This window comes from Pleurodeles waltl, chromosome 6, assembly GCF_031143425.1.
Source record: "Pleurodeles waltl isolate 20211129_DDA chromosome 6, aPleWal1.hap1.20221129, whole genome shotgun sequence".
NCBI lineage: Eukaryota > Metazoa > Chordata > Amphibia > Caudata > Salamandridae > Pleurodeles > Pleurodeles waltl.
The window spans coordinates 1,693,187,266-1,693,208,659 of NC_090445.1; the positions used below are offsets into that span (position 1 = coordinate 1,693,187,266).

Here is a 21,394-nt window from a genome sequence, read left to right on the forward strand (position 1 = left end):
GGTGCCTGTGTTGTATGCAGGATTGTTTTTGAGCAGGAAGGGGCACCTTCCTTCACAAAAGCAATCCTGTGAGGCTGTTTCCTCTTTCTATGTGTGCTGCAGAATGCAGCACACATAGAAAGAGGAAACAAAGAGGAGAAATAAAGATATTTCTCATTATGCCTTCCCTGGAGAGGCGTAAGGTTTTGGCGTATCCCCAGGTTTACAAGGTCTTGGAAATCTGGGTATCCTCATAACACCCATGGAGTCCCTCCCTAGCGCAGAGTAAGGCAATGTAGTGATTTGCACAGCCTTGCCTTACTCCATATTTATGAGGCCATTTGCGTTGCTGTTGCATCACGAAAACTGACGCAACGTCGGTGCAAGGGTCTCATAAATATGAACCTTAGTGTAGGACTCTTTGGTCTGGATGGCCACAATATGTACACAATCTCTTTTCAGAGAGTGACCAACATCAGCTCATCAAGCCGTGGAGAACAGGCAGTAGTACCAGTGACTGAGTATACTTGTAACTCTGCAACTAGGTCCTTGTGCTGTTAATATGGCCCATGGATACCTAATGTATGTTGACCCCATCTGAGTTTATCAGGGTGAGAATGGGTGAAAGATTTTCTAATGTCACAAATGTAGGTTGTGGACAAGCTTTAAGAAATCTCAGAGAGGGCATCCATATATAAATAAGCCAATTTCCATAAAGGATTGTTTGTGGGTATCCATATAGCTCTTACAGGTAGTCTTAGGAAATGCTTACAGTTTTATTCCAGTGACAGGCAAGAGTAGGCAAGTAGGTACCTTTCCAGGGTGCAAATGCACACTCCACTATTAAATGGATGTGTAGGTGAATAAATCGAGAAATAAAAAATGTCAAATTGGCAATTCTACATCATTCACTCATGTGAAGTTTCCACTTAGTGGAAAGTCTACATGAGTCAAATGTGCACACAAGAGTACTGGTGGATGTCTAGCTACACATTAAAGAGTAAACCTATGATTCTTTTTGAGATGAGCAAAACAGTTCATTAAACTGTGAAATGGAATAAAACTGCCCATTTTCCAATCTCTTTGCACGGCAAAATTGGTCCATGCTCATATCCTCTATGCAGTCGGTTCAATTCAATGGGAAAATTGGCAATTAAAGGTTCAATTCAAACTACGAAGAAAAAGCTCCTATAGGCTTTATTGTTTATTATTTAACTTTTCTCATTTCCTGGGATTCCTCAGAGTTAGCAAGTAGTCTTCCCAGGTTAAAGTCTAAGGGCCTAATTTAGAGCTCGGCAGACAGTTACACCGTCACAACGATGATGGATATCCTATCTTCCAAAGTCAAAATCCCATTGGATATAATGGGATTTAGTTTTCGGCAGACAGGATATCCGTCACCATTGTGATGGAGTAATCTGTTTGCTGAGTTCTAAATCAGGCCCTTTCTAGAGTTTTCCAGGTGGGTTACTACATCACAAGCCTGACGGATATCCAGTCTGCCGTATTATGATTCCCATAAGATATAATGAGATTGCAAAATGGGGAAGGGATATCCGTCACGTTTGTGATGGAGTAACCTCACCAGCCAAACTCTAAATCAGGCCCCATGTCTCCTTCGCACCCTGACTTTCCTTTTCCTTTGTAGATGTGCCCTTTGGTTCAGTGTTCTCCTTGCATCATACCTAGGAATTTTTTTCCCTCTAAAGAGGCTTTATCTTTTCCATGTTCTGTTCTTCTTTTTATCCTTTTCCCTTTCCTTAGTCTTTCCTATTCTTTGTTTCCTTTTCTTGCATTGTGTAACGTTCTTTTCTTTTTTAGAACATGTAAAACTCTCATTACTCTGGACCTCTAGAAATCATTATCAGAAGCTTCTCAGTTCTTATGTTATTCAGTGATTAGATTATAAAAATCCAGTTATCTCTATCAAATCTAAATACTTTAGAGAGAAACTCAAGCCCACACACAACTCTAGAGAGCTTTTAAAAATGGTTAATTACCTTGTTAATTTGAGTAATACCACTGCCTTCTGCCTTGAATAATCATTTTGCAACAAATTGGCTATCTTTTTTCAGTCTAAAGTGAAACAGATTTTTCAAGTTTTCACCGTAGGACAGAAAGGAGGTCCTTTGTGTTCCCCTAGGCAAGATACCTCTCTCACATGATAGGAAGATAATATGGATGGGCACCTTAAAACCTTTGAAAGCTTCTCTTTGCTCTTAGTATCAAAGGTTGCCAATCTCATTCGATCCACTAAATCGGGTGCCCCTTCAGATCCCTGACCCCCTAATATTAGGCATCCTGTCTCTGATACAGTAGCAGGACCCCTCTCAAACCTACTGAACAAGATTTTGTTAGAAGGAAAGTTCCTTGCTGCCTGGAAATAAGCTTTAATTCTCCATTTAATCAAAAAACCGACCATGGACCCTCAATATGTTAGAAGCTATCACCCTATCTCACGTCTTCTTTTTCCAACTAAGATCCTTGAAAAAGCAATGGATGAGGAAATACTGTCTTCTATCGACTCTAACTACATTTTGGACTCTTGTTAACACAGCTTTAGGTCCAATTGTAGCACTGAGTCGCCTCTATTGGCAGCCTCAGAAGAAACAAGAATGGTGGTTGATCAGGGTGGGGAAGCGGCACTGATTCTTTGTGACCCATTGGCGTTCGATAATGTCAACCATTCTCTTCTTATCAGCCATCTGCAGACCATTGGCTTCCGAAATTCTGCCCTTTTGCTTCTTACTTCATTTTTACAGAATAGTGAGCAAGTGGTGGTCTTGGGGATTTCATCTTTGCCCGTTTCACCCTCCCTTGTGGGGTGCCACAGTGCTCCTGACTCAGCCCAACCCAGTTTAATGTCTACGATACTCCTTTAGCAAATCTTATTCCAAGCTTCGGCTTTGCTGTATTCTCTTATGCTGATGACACAAATTGTGGTATCAATATCTTCCAATGAGGAGGAAATGACTACAGAATACAGGACTCCTCCACACGCCTCATCCTCAACATCCCCCGCCGCAGCCACATCACAGCCCACCTGAGAGTCCTACACTGGCTCCCCGTCAACAAAAGGATCACATTCAAGCTCCTCACCCACGCCCACAAAGCACTCCACAATTCCAGACCAGCATACCTCAATGATCCACTCACCTTCTGCACCCCGAATCAACAGTTCCGCTCCGCTGACCTCACCCTCGCTACTGTCCCACGCATCCACAGGACAACAACCGGCGGCAGATCATTCTCCTACCTCGCAGCCAAGACTTGGAACACCCTACCCATCCACTTACGACAGACCAAGGACCTACTGACCTTCAGGAGACACCACAAGACCTGGCTGTTCAAGCAGTAGCAGCCCCCCAACCCCTCCCACCCTCAAGCACCTTGAAACCCTCACAGGTGAGTAGCGCGCTCTACAAATGTACTGATTGATTGCTCGATTGATTGACTACGAATTTTAGGAACTGTATGGCACAGGTCGTATGCTCGATGGAGGAAAATTGGCTTAAATTGAACTGAGACAAAACTGAAGTAGTACTCTTTGGGAACAATATCTCCTTCTGAGATATTGCATGGTGGCCCCTAAATTAGGGCACACTCCTGACCCTAGTAAACAAGGTAACAAAACTTGGAGTTATCTTCAATAGGAATCTATCCTTCTCAGAGCAAGTTAATCAAATTACCTCAGCCTGTTTCTACCTTCTCAGAACCTTAAGAAAGGTTTTTTCTTTCATCCCTTTAGATCTTCAGAAGACTGTGATTAAACCTCTAATCACCTCCAAAATAAATGATTGCACCTCCTTACTCTTAGGCTCCCGACAGTGACTGCTACGCAAATTTCACACTCTTCTTTGCCGGCTCCTGGTCAAGAAAAGGATTACATTGAAGACCCTCTTTGTGGTTCCCAAAGTCCTCCACCAGACAGGTCCCGAATATTTTCAAAAGATTTTCAAATGGTATCTACCCGGACGTACTCTTAGGTCCAGTGCGGGCAAATTAACTGCTGCCCCAAGAATAGAAAAAGCAAGGTGGGGCAGCAGGAGCTTTTCTTTTTGCTCTTCCAAATTATGGATCTCTCTGCCTAGTTTTTTAAGATCCCAATCCAACTTAAGTGCTTTTAGGAAGGGGTTGAAGACTTGGGTGGTCATTATGAGTCTGGTAGTTGCATGACTGCCAGACTCGCGGTGGTGGCCCCACCGCCAACAGGCTGGCGGTGGGACCGCCACATTATGACCATGGCGAAGCCGCCACGCCCTGGGGATTAGGAGTCTCCATCAGCCAGCCTTTCCATTGCGGTTCACACTGCCATGGAAAGGCTGGTGGAATGGGGGACTCTGGGGGCCCCCATGCACAGTCCCATTGCGCATTCCACTGCCCGACTTACAGGCAGTGGAATGTGTGATGAGTGCTGCTGCACCTGCTGCACTGGCACATAATGGAGCCGGCATCAATGTTAAGGCCCTGTGGTGAACTCCTATTAGGGCTGGCGGGGTTCAGGCCACACAGGCGGTCTGACGGTGGGAAGAGGTTGGCGGGTGGCCTCCGCCACCCACAAACTCTTAATTACCACCTTGGTTATTTTCCTAAGCTTTCAACTAACCTAGCACTAGTTTAATGTTCTGTTAGGGAATACTCTTGCCAAGACACCCTCAGCCATTTGAGCACCTTAAAAGACACCCCTTACTTACTTACTTACTTAATTGAACTGTCTCTTTTCTTTATAATCATGCATTTTCAAGACCCCATGCTCGACAATCCAGTGGCTTTGTCCCCTACTAATTCAAGTCTGTGCTTTCCACAACAACGCCTTTCATATTGTGATGACTACTAGGAACCCCAAACTTTTGCAAACTGTTAATACATTTTTCCTCCTCCCCCTCATCAATAGCCAGCTCTTCTCTCCCAATCCCCGGTTTAGCTCCATGTTACTCCCACTCGTGTCCACTCACCTGGAAAGCCATAAGTCTCCTGACTCCTGGCTGGACAGTCACCTCCCAGGATTGGTTAAGGTGTTTCTGACAATAGTGTGACAGACAAATCTACTGGCGTCCTCCACCAATCACATCCCAGCAACCCTTCATGCTTCTCCATTGGCCCAGTCTTGCCTTCCGCTGTGCTCTGCCGAGTAGCTTCCTGCCAGCACCCCTCTGGTGATCCGCTCACTGTTTTTTCATCTCAACTTCCTTCCACCATCTTTTCTGACAAATCCTACACCAGACACCACAGAGTCTTTTTTTCTGTTCTCTTTTCTTCTTACCCTCTTGCTTGTCCTTTGTCTTTCTTCTTCCTTATGCCTGACTTTCCCTGCCCCAAAATACAGTAGTTATTCCTCTTCATAGATCTCCTAACCTAGACTCTTCTGTCATGGAAAATCTTTTATAAAGAATCGTGAGAAAAGCACTCTGCATTCCCTTGCTCCTTTGATTTAGTATATTTTACTGCAAAATTATATGGCTGAAGAGACAAAGAACATTTCAACACGTATGGATTATTCCCCTTATTGTGTGCCAACTGGGCTAATGGTGCATGATCTGTAAAAAGAGTAGACTGTCTGCCTTACAACTGGATAATTGAGCTTATCTATTGCCCATTTTATGGCCAAACGTTCTTTCTCAATGTTTTCATATTTTTGCTCCCACTGGAATAGTTTCCTACTGTTAAATAAAATTGGTCTCCCTCTCTCTCCCATTCTTTTCTGAGTCAATATAGCCCCTATTATTTGACTTGATGTATCACTGTGCAATATAAATAGTTCTGCGAAATTTGGAGATAGTTGAATTGGTTATTTGGAACAGACTTTTTTTAACAATTTCATAGAGGGATGGCTAATTTACAATAATCCAGAATAAATCTCCTGTAGTTTCCTAACCATCCTGGTGAAACCTTTATGACTCTCTTGGGATTAGGAAAAACAATTTCATGTATACCTCTCACCTGTGGAGGTTGAAGATAATTATCAAATTTAGAAATTTGATTAATTCTCCTAAAATCTCTACAAAATCTAATAGTACTAAAGCAATTGTCAAATACCAGTTACTGTTGGAGAGTTCTATTTTACTGTAATCCAACATTTAAGTTACTTCCTCTTGTACAGCTTTTCTGCATGCTTCTGGTGGATGGTAAGGTTTCTGTTTCACAATTGTTCCTGGTTTTGTAGGAATACTATGGCAAACTAAATTAGTACATCCCGTAGAGTCTGAAAATATGGGTAAAAAGTAGGCTTAAGTGACATTTACATTAAGATGGCATAATTGCTGTTATTTTAGGAGTTTATGCTACTTATATTAAATTCCTGAAATTACACCATTACCCCACTTTGTGTAGTTACACTCCATCCATGGTACAAATTTACTTTGATCATGCTAATCTCAGTTAAATTTACAGTGAGCACATGAGAACGCAAGCAGCTGTTCACACTGCTTTCGTTTTTTTGCCTTTTTTAGAGCAAAATCAGTCCTTGCATTAAAAATTGACGTGAGGATGCTTTTCATGCTAAAATCATTCTATGTTCTTGGAACCTGTATTATATTGTTGTTTTTGCCTGCTCTAGCATGTGCGAAATTTCCACTTACTATTGTTGTAAATTCTCTCTTCAGCACCTCAATTGCATCACATATTCTAGTAACGATTTGTTCCATTTTGAGGCTCCTTCAAACTTTTCTCCCAACTTTCCTTAGTCATTGTTAATAAATCTGTAGGCATCCTAGTGAACAATCATTTGAAAGTTGAAAATCCTAAACTGTTTTGAACCTGACATCTAGTTGCAAACATGGCTAAATGGAGCAATCTATCCTATTCTCATCCCTCAAAACGTAATATTTTTATATTACTTTAATGGTGTCACTGTTCTAACTCTCCACCAATCCACCTGTTTGGGGATGGTATTCAGAAGTACTTAAATGATAACTGTCTATTTTCTTACAAACCTTAGCCATTAATTTGAGGATTTCTCTTGGAAAACCAACTCTTGAAAACATTTTTACTATTGCAGCTGCAACCTGTTTGGTCCTAATTTGTCTTAATAGTACTTCTTCAGAAAACCTGGTGGCATAGACCAGAACAAGAATATAATTCTAATCTGTACTTGAGGTTACAAGATGTCACCAAATCCAGCCAAACTCGTGAAAAGGGAATTTCCGATTTTAGGCATCTTCTGTAATGGCACATGTGCTGGCTGCAAGGATTTCTAGTTTGACATTCTGGGCACCCATATAGTATTTCTTTACTTAGATATGTGTAGTTCATCAAGAAAGCTGCTGGGGTATATTCTGTCCTGTTTTCTGGTCCTCAAAATATCCCCCTAACAAATGGCTGTGGACTAAGAAAAGGACCTGTTGTCAAAAAGGGTCAAAGACTAAGAGTTGGGAGGTTTTCTCAGTTCCCTGAATGATGAAGTGTGTGGTGAAACAGGACAGGGCCCTTGAACAGCCTCCATTGTAGGTTGCACATTTTAGCTTGGCATCTTTTTCTGATGGTGACTGTTTACATAGTTGTTCACTCATGCGATAATATACTGGGAAAACACTGTACAATACTATTTCTTATAAGCATTGGTGACATGAAGTCGGTTTAATCCATCAAAGGCTAGTCACAAAGAGTGCAATGCCCTTGTATCATGATTGTCTCCTGGAAACAGCTCCATGCTTGCAGACATATCATCGCATTAGCTCTGCACCTCTGACACAGTGCAATATAATCAGTGCTTTCATGATAAAAAATGCCTCCGTGTTACATTCAGCAGAGGAGCACTTCAACTGGGATTATCCTGGAATCCGGTAAACTGTGACCGAGATACATCCCTGCTGACTTTAACCTCCATCCTGCAAAGGACGATAGCCTGCACTACACAAGCCGACTCCCTGGCTTTCTGGTACATCTTACCCAGGTATGGGTGGTTTGGCTATTCCATTTGATCTGGCAGAGGGTACTCCCACTATGCTCTCAATAGTGGAGGTAGTGACAGATAGGAGTGTACTAACAGTAAAATTTTCATGGTTGAACTGTTTATCTTTGTCACCATTTTTATTATGCTGGTTAACATGTTTTGCTTCATCTGCGTAATAAATGCAGGTCATGCTTTTTATACAAGAATGCGACTGTTGTAATAAATATCTGAAAAGACATTTCTATATCTTTCTTGTGTCTTATCTTAGGGACACACTGTAACAACGTAAGGGTACATCTGTGTCCATTATTTCCTTGGGAGTGTAAGAAGTCAGGTTCGAGATTTCAGATACCACCTGGTACCCTGGTAAGTTTAGGGGTTCAGATGAGGCACTGTGAGCTAGCTATGAATTGAGTCAGCATTTCTTGATGGTATACATGGACAGAGTCCCAGTATCATGAAATTTATGTTGATCGAATACAGTCTTACTTAATTTGTAGGAACCATATATAATGAGGTCTTACCTGATGTTTCTCCTCGTTGTCTTGAGCTTGGCCTCTGACAAACTGCGATAGTAGGTCTTCCATCTCTGCATCCCAGAAGTTACCATTTCCTTTTCAAAGATCCTGGAAAAGTAACGCATTTTGTGAAAACTCTCCTCCCCTTTTGTCATTTCTTCTCTCGCTTTTAGTCTTAAACTTCTTATTCTCCAATGGGATTTCTGACTCATAAAGAGGGGTCTCTTTTACCAAGCAACATCTACACCATGGGATTCTTCTGACAGAATTTAAAGCCTTGCGAATCAGTTCCTAGAATTAATGCCCCAGATAACTGTATGTAACATTCCCAAATTCTTAGGGGATCCCCAACTCCAAAAAAGTTGGAAGTATAACTCTGACCGTTGGATAGCCTGCCTGATCCCATTGCACATATCTTATACTAACTCTTTTGTTACGAATAATCTGCTGGGGTTATACCATTCTTGGGTGTATTACTGACTGCCTGCAGCCCGAGTCCAATAAGGCTTCTACTTCCCACCCATCCACGTTCTTCCTAGAACTCTGAATTCAAAACATATGTGTTTGTGTCCACTCAGATTCCATAGCCTCCCCTTCAATTCTTCAGCGGAAAAACATTTGGCTATATGTCCTGGTTCCCAGCAATGAAAACATTGCAGTTTCTTAAAACCTACAAGAAGTTTAGAATTTATAGGGATGGTAGAGGACTCACCTCTAGGAAAATAATTGGTTCAAAAGATCTGGTGATAGATGGATGCTCCTATTGGCCTTGGCACTTCCACCATTTTTTGGGGTCCCAGGGTTTTTGAGCAAGAGTGGCCATCTCTATGGTCTGTGCTACAATCTAGACTGGGTGCTGTCACGGCAACCTTTGCATTGAGCTAGACAAAGCTACCAAATGCTGCCCCTTACTATCACGTTTATTCTGTATTTTGCTTAAATATTGCCACATCTTAGTGGTTTCCACATGCTTTCCATATTGTGATACTGCTAGGGACCCCAAACTCTCCCCAGCCAATAATATGTTTTTCTTCCTGCCCTAAATAATAGCCAGCCATTCTTTCCCCAACGACCAGATGCCAGCAGTCTTTTTTCTGTCTTCTATTCTTCCTTCCCCCTTTTGCTGTCCTTTCTCTCTTTTTCATCCTCCCTTTGCCTGGCACTATCATCACTTCTATTTCGCATTTTCCTAAAGGAGTTTCACTTCCTTTTCCAAGCCTCACCTTTTGTGCCCCCACATGAAATGGAAATTTGTCTTCTCCAAAATGTGGTTAGTATTCCTCTTCACAATGTTATAAAAGTTTGCACTGCTGCTACCACTACTATACCAGTCTCTTGACTGCTAGTGATGCTTGGTAAAACATTTTTACTATGTTAAAGTCAAACCAAATAGCATCATCAATGCATGTTTATATGCATGCTGTGAATGAAATAGCCCATTCCAAAAAATAGGGAAACAGAGCTTACATTTGGTTGTACATGCAAAACAAGACGTGATAGTCGTCAAATGGACTAGACCATTTAGTAACATTTAAACATATATGGTTAAATGGGTGAGTATCAAGTCGCAAACTGCAATCAGTATTTTTGTGACCTGCATAGAATTCTAGGAACTGAGCTATGTACTAATAGGATAAAAATCTGAATTGTAGTGGGTCATACTTTGACGTATCTCATAAATAATAAATAATCAATTACAAATTGCAACACCAGGCTGCATTTAAAATGACTTATTTTGAGAGTTTGCCTACTCCCCCCAAATATTTTATTAACATTCTACAAGGGACCCCTCCCTTTTTGCCAATGGGTTACCACCCCAACTTGAAGCTCTGTAATTTTTCAATTATTTACAACCACTATTTCAGCCTTAAACCATTAATGCACATAGGAATCACTATTTGGAAAGGATCACCTACGAAATGCCCCTTTCAAATTGAGATCCCTTATCCATTTCTAAACCCATTTTAAGACTTGGTAAAAAGATACTGGGCCTTATTTAGATATTGGTGAATGGGTTACTCTGGCACAATAGCGATGCATATCCCTTCCGGCAAAATCTACATCCCATTATATGTTATGGGATTTAGATTTCAGCAGTTGGGATATCCGTCACTGTTGTGATGGAGTGACCCATCCACCAATATCTAAATCAGGCCCCTAGACTCCTAAAATGTTTGTTAGTATAGGTGTCTCCAATCTTTTCTGTAATTAGAGCTAATTATGTTCAATGAATATCCTTTTGAGCTTCTAATATTATTAGAGATGCAACAGTTACCACATCAGACAAGATTACAGTAATGGCCACCACATCCAAAGGTTACCCGCAGTGTCCACTTTGACACATCACGCAAGGTTTCTAACAGTTCATAAAAATTCTCTGTTATGTGGGGTGGCGCTACATGGATAACACATTACAGCCATAGGCGCAGTTCACCTGGCACCAAGTTAATAATATTAGAAATAAATCTCCCCAACACCGGGAGATTTTTCTCATTCAATTAACAGCTTTAAATAGAGTATGAAAATTCAAGCATTTTTCTCCACACATCAACCTATGAGCCTCAAACATATGCTTTTTTGACTTTGGTATACATATACTGATTCAACTCAGCGCAACCTTCTACTTTAGTTGTCTGGGCTGCACACAGAGAAGCTATTCACCGGTAGCTGGAGAGCTACCAGCAACTCACAAGCTACTTTTTTGAGAAGCTTGGTTTATTAAATTGCTAAACGCAGTTTTTTTGGTTGTACACTCTGAATCATTTAATTTCCTAAGGAAGAACTAGTTTGTATAATCTGGACATATGTGTTCAACTGATACTATGTCAAGTTCGGCTTTAGAGCCCCAAGTTACAATTTCAAAACAACTAAATGTTCCAGAATGCAGCATACTGATACCTGATGACTGCAGGAATCAACATTGATAATGGGCCACATGGTAACTATGTATAAATGTACAAAAGTCAACATTCAGGTTGCCTTTATTCCTGAAGGTAGTCAAATATTAATCAATAAGATGCTGAAAGAGCTTAGATTGCACTTCAAATTCTGATGTTTTCATTTCAGGGATTATTGGTCAGCCTTCACACTCCTTTGACATGATGAGGCTGGCTAAACACCTCACTGCTGATCAGAATGTGGGCACCCATGACCCATGTGGTGTGGATCTTAGATGATACCACCACCGCACCCCCACGACTCCTGCGGTAGGGCTTTAGGGGAGCAGCAGCAGGACTTGTCAGGCAACAACACAACATCTGTGCTGGAGCCTCAGTTCCAAGAGCTGCACCATGGAGCCCCTCCGCTGACATATTGCTGGGTACGAAGCCCCAGGGCCCACTGACATCTGCACGGGTGTGATTGTGGTACGTGAAAGCATTGCTTCTTTGAAAACCACATTTCTGAAAATAAAAATGGTTATAAAGTCTAATTAAACCTTTTATATCAACCAAAAGTTATGATTTTTGTACACTGGCCTTAGATCCATTCTGGAACACACATCAGTAAATAGTTACTGGGCCCCAACTGTGGTGTTTGAGGTCATTTGTCATGCATGCCCTGGGGTTCTTTCTAAAAGGGCTATTTGTGCCAAGAACAACCCTTCCATTTCCACACTTGGCTCTCAGGGAAGCGAGCAGAGGCTTCTCAGGAGGGTGGGAAAGCAGAACTTAGCTAACCAATGGAAACAATAGTGTGTTGAAAAATCCATTGCTTATCTTTTCTGGTAAAGAAAGTACTTCAGTCTCACCATTTGATAACTTTCGACATACAACTCCACAAATCAACACACCCCACAACTACTTACAAACATACACCTATCGACCATGGAGCAAACTCAATTTGGATGACTTAGAAACACAACTAACAACCAACACAGATCTAGATACAATTAATTCTATGCCAAACCTTTATGAGTGGCTACAGAAAGCTTTTGATATCCTAATACCACTCAGAAAAACTAAACACGACAAAAGAAAACCAACACCTTGGAAAAGCACAGAACTTAAAAAGATAAATCAACAAATCAGAAAGTTGCAGCGGACCTGGCTCAAAACAATCAACAGTCAAGACAAACTGCAGCTACACAAACTTAACAGGATATACAAATCATCAATCAAAAAAGCTAAAAAAAGGTACTACTCAGACAGAATTCAAAATGCTCAATCTACAACCAAGGAATTTTATAAAATTCTCAATGAATTTCGAAAACCTACATGCATGGAAGGAAGTCATTCCACTACTCAAGATTTCACAAACAAATTGGCAACTCACTACACAACCAAGGCAGACAAATCGGACTCCTATTTAAAACAGAAGAAAAACATCAGCACCAACCCCTTTCCTAAAATACCCTCTAAGAATAAACCAACCCAACCTCTACAGTCCTTCAAACAAATATCCCAGGATGAATTTATGGATTTGGTTAAAGCAAGCAGACCTTCTGGTTGCCCTTCTGACCCTTGCCCACCACAAATCTTCAAGCACATTCTTCTATCTACTTCTGCTGCCACACCTGTAAGAAGAATCATCAACAACTCTTTAACTTCAGGAACTTTTCCTGTAGACCTGAAAAAGGCATGCATACGACCTTTATTAAAGAAAACAAACCTAGACCCGCAAGACCCCAACAACTACAGACCAATCACAAATGGACCTTTCCTGGGCAAATTGATAGAAAGAGCAGCATTCGCCCAGATGTCACAATTCATTGAAGACAATTCTATACTTTCAGACTTTCAAACTGGATTCCGCCCAGGAAGAAGCACTGAATCGGCACTCATAGCAATCTGGGATGATCTTAAAAACACAGTCGACCGAAATGGAGTTGCTGCACTACTTCTCTTGGACCTCTCAGCTGCCTTTGATACGGTTGACCATGACACCCTAATTCAAAAACTCCACGAAAAGCCTGCATACAAGGGATTGCTCTTGACTGGATTACTTCCTATCTTCAAAAAAGATCAAATATCATCCACTCGCTCCCCTTCTCGTCCAAACCCTACCTCACAAAAGCAGGGGTCCCCCAAGGGTCAATCATCTCACCTTTGTTTTTCAACATCTACATGATATCTTTACCAGAACTGATCAATGATTTCCATCTCACATGCTACAACTATGCAGATGACACACAAATACTACTTAAATTAGAATGCCCCAAAAACATTGAAAACTCACAAATCTTCAGCTGCCTCAGATCCATTGATCAGTGGATGACCTGGAGCCATCTCAAACTAAATACCTCCAAAACAGAAATACTCATATGTGGTGACTGGAAAAATTATGACCCTATGTCTGTCTGGCCTGACGATTTCGGACCACCTCCTCAATTATCCAAGGAAGTTAAAAACCTAGGACTCACCATGGATTCCAAGTTAACTATGAATGCCCAAGTGGCCAAATTAGCACGAACAAGCTTCATCACCTTGAAGACTTTACGACGCATCTTCCCCCACCTCGGATTTCCACATAAGGTGCAAGCTCCTATCTCGCTTGTACTATCCAAACTGGATTATGCCAATGGCCTCTACCATGGATCATCTCTATCTGTTATGAAAAAACTACAACGTATCCAGAATTCTGCAGCCAGGCTACTATTACATGTAAAGCCACAAGCCCACATCTTCCCTGCCTTGAGAGCACTACACTTGTTACCAGTTGCCAGAAGATGCACTTTCAAGCTGCTTTGTATCACCCACAAAGCTATACATAGAACAGGACCGCTTTTTATCAGAAACAAAATAACCAAATACATCCAACAAAGAAACCTCCGCTCAAGATTGGCACCCCGCCTTAGAACACCATCATACAAGAAAAAGATTATAGGTGGTACATCCTTCTCCGTTCAAGCAGCCAAACTATGGAATTCATTACCCCCAACTATAAGAGCCACAGATAACTACTCAAGAGTTGGCTCTTTCCTTCATAACCACCACATTCAAACAACCATGAACTACATATGCCTATGTTGATAAATATTTTTTTCAGATTGTGTATATTTCTAGTTATGTATAGTTTCTTTAGAAAATATGTATCGCTACTATGTCATAACAATAAAATACACACACACTCTTTAAACCTGTTTGACTAAGTATATTTTACCCATGGTTCTAATTATGTATTGTATGTGCATATGTGTGTGTATTCATGTGTGTGTGTGTATGTATATATATATATATATGTATGTGTGTATGTGTATATGTTGTTTCTGTGCTTGGCATGTTCGTGGGTCATTGCATGGCTCCTGGGTGGGTTGTTATACTTGATATCTACGAATTCCTGCTCTCATCTTATCACACTTATCTACCCATCATCATATGTCATGTCTCTATCAAACTATCCTCCATTCTCACTCTGACTCATCCCAAATCCTTTCTACTACTTTCATCTCCTAAATAACTCTGCCTAAGCTCTTCCCTCCGCTTCCACATCTAACTCACCAAACCTCACTCTACTACTGTGACCTCCCACACAACCCTACTAAATTCTCCCGCATTTATCTCACCCTGCTACTATGCTCTCCCCAACCCTTCCACATACTCTTCCCTCCTCCATCCCCCTTTACTCATCCCAAGCCTTTGGGGTGAGTAAATTAAGGATATACTCCCAATGAACACTTCTAGATTTCTTTCCTCCTCCACCCCTCCATTACTCCAGTCAATCTAACTAACAAACTCTCATATCCGCGGCTCAAATTAACTCATAATAATACTAAAACTGTACTCATTATTTCCCAATACTAATCCATCACTAATTCTTGTTGGGTTCCAGAGTAGCGTGCTACTCACCGAAAATCGCTTTGACACCTCGTCAGGGGTAGTAAGCGCTATAAAAATACAATTACAATACAATACAATACAGTAGAACCACATATTACACAATCTAATGATAATGTCATCTAAAACATGATTTGCTGTGATGTCCTGCATGCCCGCCGCCTTGCAGTGTCCTCTCTCCCTAGTATTGTAGAGATCCCATGAATAAAGTCACCAACACACTTCAGGCATAGGCATCAATTAGATACAGGTTCAGAATGGCATATGTTCTCACTGTCAGATGTGCAACTTGGTGCAAAGTCTTTTACCTATCAAGCTAAAGTCTCTCGAATACATGGTAGTCTCTTGTTCCTGGTGCAGCCAAGTCTGAGTGTTTACCTGGAGGTTATCGCTGGACTTGTAGTGCTGCGGTGAAGGAAGTTTGCACTACCACCCTCTTAAAGTGACTCTTTTCCTATGGGGTACAGGGACCACAGTGGCAATGGTGGTCACTGGATGTAATTGGTGACGCGGTTCTGCGTGGCAACACCCGTCTTCACAGCAGCAACCTTGTCGGATGGCTGCCGACCAGTACCCAGATTTGACAGTTGTGAACTGCAGACTGAGTCATCATGGGTGGTGTGTCTTTGGCTGCTGCAACCGCCAGGCTTGTTTGGCTTTCTGATTTGGTGGAATCTCTGCTTCACTCTCTCAGACATTGGCAGCAGCAGTCTTTCCAGCCCTCGTGGACTGCTGGGTGACACTGTGGTACTTGATCTTAAAAAGTCTTAATGTAGCTCACATGGGAACCACACAGAGTTACAAGGGGGATCCCTTCACAGCATTTGTTAATCTCAGCTTTGCTTTCTGGGATAGCCAGCTTTCTCTGGGTGTTCCTCATGCTGTGAACACACTGAGCTTCTCCTCCTGAACTGCTCTCCACCTGCAGTGTCAGGCGTAGTCCCCTTTATCTCTGCAGATAGACAGGTTTCTTCAAGCAGGCCCTTAGCTCTTTCTGTAGAAAGTTCAGACTTCAGGTGATCTTCTCTCTCCTCAGGTAAACTGTCTGTCAGACAGACACGAGACATGGTTGCATGCTCTTGATCAAGAAGAACTTGGGAAAGGAACAATGTGGAGTGGGTTGGATCTCACTTTTATAACCATTTTACTGAAAGGAATTATGGATCCATTGATCAAGGCTTCAGAGCATGTCTGGGTCAGAATAGCAAAATCTCACTACAACTCACAGTACAAAAAGGTCTGGCCACCATACAGATTCACATAACTCAGTAGAGTGCCACCACCACTTAAGTGAAACGACCAGGCTAAGGACAGTAGTGCAATGCTCACAATGGGGGCACAGTGTGCCCCTCCATGTCACAATCCAGTTTGTGGACCATGCATTGTCATGGACAGGCCTAGGTCTCTGTGTATTTACTAGATTAGTGTGATGAAAGGGCTAAAGTAAAAGCCAGGGTACCAACTTCACATGCAGTCAGACAGGAAGGGCAAGGGTACATGCCATGCAGGTGATATTGCCATCTGAAGAATAAATCTATTAATGTAAACTACAAAATGTTGCAATAATGTGTATACATGAGGAGCTGGGGCACATCCCTACTTTCGTACTCTCCTCCCTAGCCATGCTGCATCCTCTGCAGCCACGTTATCTGCTGTTCTTCGGCCTCCTTTGGACCATTGCTGTGTCTGCCTTGCTTCAAACATCTAGGCTCTAATGCAGGTCTGTGACTTCTGCTCAATGGCTCATTCGTACTTTGTATCTGCAGTTCCTGCAAGATGCTATAAATTAATGGTAACAATGGTCCTTCTCTATTGTGTATTGTTCCAGTAGCTCTTTTCATTGTCAGCCCTTCTGTGTTTCTTCACTGACTTTTTTTTATTCTTAAGCATTGTGTTCCAGTTTCTTTATGGCCATCTCTGTGTCCAGTAGTGGTTCGCGGGCTGCAGAAGGGGGCAGGGAGGAGGCGAAAATGTAATTGAATAAATTTTTTTTTAAAACACGTACCTGTTCCGCGCGGTCCCGTGCCGCTCTCCTCTTCCATGCTTGCTGGACGCAGGCACAGGCTCTCAGCCTACTCTGCGGCCAATCCTGACGCTGCCCAAAGCAGCGTCAGGATTGGCTGGGAGTGCCCAGCCAGGGCGCTCCCAGGCAGACTGGGAGCCTGTGCATGCTCTCTCCAGCCCAGCAACTTTGTTGCTGGGCTGGAGAGAGCCCTGTGCGCATGTGTGTTTGGCCGGCCCGAGACGGCCAGCCAAACACACATGCGCTCTGAGGGCTGAGCACTCCTCTCAGTGCACGTCACCCCCGTGGCCCCACCCCCTTTTAAACAAAACGATAATAAACATAGTTTATTATCGTTTTGTTTAAAAGGTTTTACAGCTGCCGCTGCTGGCGGGGGTGACGCTCCTATGCCCATACGGAGGAGCCGCCACTGTCTGTGACCCTATGTCTGTTTTCATGTGTCACATTTTGGCCGTAGTTTCTTTTTTTCATTCTTCCACATATGTGCTTGCTCACTGTTGCACTATATCCTGCTCACCAAATCTTTCTTTTCAATCCTCCCCCACGCCCCTGTATATCTCTGTGGTCCAGAGTTCTAACTAGCAAAGCAGGGCACTGTCGCGAGGTGGGGCGAAGAAGATCACCTAGCCGAAACCTCATCCTTTGGTGCTTTTTGACCTTGTAGAAATGTATCTTCCAATTCACCCCTTGCCTTTTAACTGCTTGACTACTGCCCATTCCCCAGGTACACTCACAAAGCCGCCACTGCGGCAAGCACAAGTCTTCAGTAAAGACCTTAAGAATGAGTGTGGAATACACAGTGATCAATCAGGTCTTCAATAAAATTCTTGCTTCGTGACTCTACTATAGTCAACAGAGTGATTACGAATGACCAAGAGAGAGACTGTACTCACATCCAGTGAGAGAGACTGTACTCCAAGGTGTGGAATTCACGCAGCATGACTAAAACAAATACAAAAATAAACTCTTTGGGCAAAACATTAATTGCTTGTTAAAAACCACATAAAGGGACATAATATAAATTTGGGAAACTATTAACTAACTTTTTAGTAGTCTTACTCACCCCCTTAGGTTTTAGAGAATTGTGTAATCTATCCCCCTGAGAGCTTAGCATTATATTACATATTGCTTTTATTCGCAGCTCTCTGGGGTTACCAGGAGAACCTCATGTACATTATAGGCTTGAGATTGCACCCATACGGGTGCTGGGGCATTACCCTTCAACAGAAAGGTGTTACTGATGGCATACGTTTATTACTGAGACACCCCTTTTTTCTCACGTACACAGGAGACCCCTCCATAAAATAGTTGTTATACATTGAATATGTCAGAATCATACACAGAGTTACACAGATGACCAACTTAATAAATTATTGGGCAAACCTACTTAACTCACCAGAAACTGTTATACTAGCTCACCTGTACAGATTGATCAAACTGTCAAACTTAAAAGATTACAGAAAAAAACGAACAGACATATCTGTATGCTCAGGTATTATTGGAACACCTGGAACGTAGCACCACCCCTTAGGGCCTTCAGGTAAGGAATATTCCAGTTATATTTACAGATGATAAGGAATACTTGACCGGTGCACCAGAGATTCCCAGTCTCTATCAATAAAAACAGCTTTCAAATGAACTGAAGAACTAAGATAAATCCAATTATTGAGAAAATGTTTTTTAAAAGATACTACAATCAGGGATGTCAAGACATTATTGGAAGAGGTGGAGAATCAGGTTGAGGAATTCAAATCCTATGTGATCAAACAGAAATCAACCAAAGTTGAAAAAGATACCAAAAACTACTACAACAAGAACACCTACCTGTACCTCGAGGACAATTTTTATACCACTACAAATGTTTGGAATATCAATAAACAGTTCCAAGTGAGAACACAAAAATGTTGGGTAACCTTTTCCGATACATCCTCAGATTCAGAAGAAGAGAGGATAAATCAATCTTTCGAACAATGGTTCCAGAAGTCCACAAGCTCTTAACCACACTCTTTCTAAAGGAGAAACAGTGTTACTAAAGAAGAGACTGACCTTTGTTGCCGCAACATCTAGGGACCCTTTAAAAATGAGTGAAATTCTAAGATTTATTATAAAGATTATATTAAAAGCATAGTTGATGATATCAAAATCAGTATAGTGGAAAGTGCAGCTGGTCTGAGGAAACAGGCCACATTTTCCCCCAGTCGGTCCAACCCGCCTCCAGAGATAGAGTTTTTTTTAAAAGATGGTGCTGAAAGATCTTGATAGGGTTTCAGAGAATAAAACTTGGATTATCATAATCCCACATGTGAGGAATTTAAGATCATAGATTCTTTATCCTACAATAATCAATTTATCAATAAATAAGCAGACAAAGGGATTTTGAACTTGTGGGATTACAAAAAAAGTAACAAGACAACTCACAAACACAGAACACTACTGGAAACTCCCATTTGATCCCAATGCACAGCTACAGAGGATGATAAAGGCGATTACCTAGACAGGCAGAGATGTGAGTTGGGTAACAATAACAGAGTTTGGTTTCTCAATAACCAAGAAGCAAGGATACCAGTATTCTACATATTATCAAAACCCCATATCATTCATGCAAATTCCCCTGGAAGACTAATTGTGTCGGGCATGGGGTCCACGTGGAAACCCATTTCTCAATATATTGATTGTTTTTTTAAATTCCATTCATTCTCTCTACTAAATCAAATGGAATGAGTTTTATTCCTTTTATTAACCAATCAAGAATACACCAATCGATATTGCACAGGATATTTTGACAAGCTTTGAAGTAGAGCCACTATTCACAATATTCCCCAAGGGGAAGCTTTGGCTGTTGTGAAGTACATACTTGACACAAGGACGGACGGACATAAAAAATTTCCTGCTGATTTTATAATGGAGCTGGCAAACATTAACACTCTAAAAAACTCTTTCTCTTTGGAGAAGATTTCTTCCATGCAAATTAAAGGACTTGTAATGGAGTGTGCTTTTGCTCTGGAACTTGCAAACATTTTTATAGCATACTTTGAAGACACATTAATTTACAAGAGATCAATCCGTTTAGAGGCAAGATCTGGTATAGTTACTTGGATAATTCCTTCCTCATATGTAGGGGATTGTAAAATGAGTTGAATGAATTTTCACTGTGGATTAACCACACGTCAGGGTTACATGTGTAATGAAAAGACATAGGGGCATATTTAAGAAAAGTGGTGCTGCACCCAGTGCAGTGCCACTTTTTTTGCACCTGTTAGAGCCCCCCCAAACGCCACCATGTGTGCGTCATATCTAAAATACGGCGCACCATGGCGGTAGTTAGGGGACTAGCGTCAGAATTTTTTACGCTAGTCCGGCGCTTTGCAGGATTAGCTCGAAAATGTTAACACTAATCCTGCAAAGTAGCAAGAGGCCCATCGTAACCAATGGAAGTCTCTTTTCAATACCTGCTCTGAGTAGGCGTTAAAAGTGCCGAAAACAATGACGCAAAGAAATCTCTTAGATTTCCTTGTACCATTTTGTTGGCCCCCTAATGGGGGAACGCACCCTTTGCACATATTATGCCTGGCGCAGTCATAATGTAGCGCAAAGGGTTACAATGTGGTGCAATGCATGGCTTCTTCGGCCTTCTAACGCCACATTAGCATAAAAAAATATTGCTAATGTGGTGTAAATGATGCTAATGTGGCAGAATGGCGCTAGCGGCTTTTAAGTATGCCCCACAGGATTAATTGTCTTGAGGCCTTCCATGGAGAAGGTAGGATTTGTACCACATTATGCAACAGACAGAAAAACTTTATCACATTTCTCCACTTATTATCCCAGACCACTGAAAGAGAACTTGCCTTATGGCCAGTTCTTAGGAATCAGATTGCCGGTGGTACAGCCCTCCCCAACAAACACATTCAAAGGGGTTACTCCAGGAAACTGGTTAAACAAGCACTCAACAACCCTAGTTTACCCAGAAGGAAACACTTAGGGGGTCATTCTGACCCTGGCGGTCTTGGACCGCCAGGGCAAGACTGACGGAAGCACTGCCAACAGGCTGGCGGTGCTTCATTCCCTATTCCGACAGCGGCGGTAAAGCCGCGGTCGCACCGCCGGGGCCGGCGGTGTCCCGCCGATTTTTCCCCCGGCGGTGATAATCCGCCAGGGCAACGCTGCAACCAGCACTGCCCTGGGGATTATGACCCCCTTACCGCCAGCC

The 21,394-nt window shown here is 42.0% G+C and overlaps 1 long non-coding RNA gene across 2 annotated transcripts in view; it reads right to left on the bottom strand.

Moving 5' to 3' along the window:
• The window catches only part of LOC138301362 (uncharacterized), a 285,033-nt gene that overhangs the window by 213,923 nt on the left and 49,716 nt on the right, over positions 1 to 21,394 (bottom strand). For both annotated transcript variants that reach the window (XR_011205095.1, XR_011205096.1), the window contains exon 2: positions 8,395 to 8,496. This is a non-coding gene — a long non-coding RNA (uncharacterized lncRNA). The remainder of the gene's footprint in view (positions 1 to 8,394; positions 8,497 to 21,394) is intronic.